The sequence below is a fragment of the Mesitornis unicolor genome, unplaced genomic scaffold, assembly GCF_000695765.1.
Source record: "Mesitornis unicolor isolate BGI_N332 unplaced genomic scaffold, ASM69576v1 scaffold15339, whole genome shotgun sequence".
Lineage (NCBI taxonomy): Eukaryota > Metazoa > Chordata > Aves > Mesitornithiformes > Mesitornithidae > Mesitornis > Mesitornis unicolor.
In genome coordinates, this window is record NW_010209391.1 from 1 (window position 1) to 334 (window position 334).

A 334-nucleotide genomic window follows, 5' to 3' on the forward strand; every position below is an offset into this window, starting at 1 on the left:
ATATGTAAGATTCTTTGAGCAATATGATTAAGGAACTCTGGATTTCATCTTTTCTTTTACACAGATCCTTCTCTTTCAGTAATATCAGTTCCCCACATTGTCTTTCCACAGAATAAGAGACAGCTAGCGCTGTGAAAGCTGTGGTCAGGCCGCACTGCATGCATGCCCGACAACATGAGAGTAAGCTACATTCTTCTGCCTTTTCCATGGGGTCTCTGGCATCTGTCATGTTCAGGAGGGCTGGAGTTAAACTAGATTGAAGATTTCCACATTGGCTGTGAAGGGAAAACACATTTTTTTCTGCAGAGGAGGAGTGGCTGGGTTCTTTTTTTTT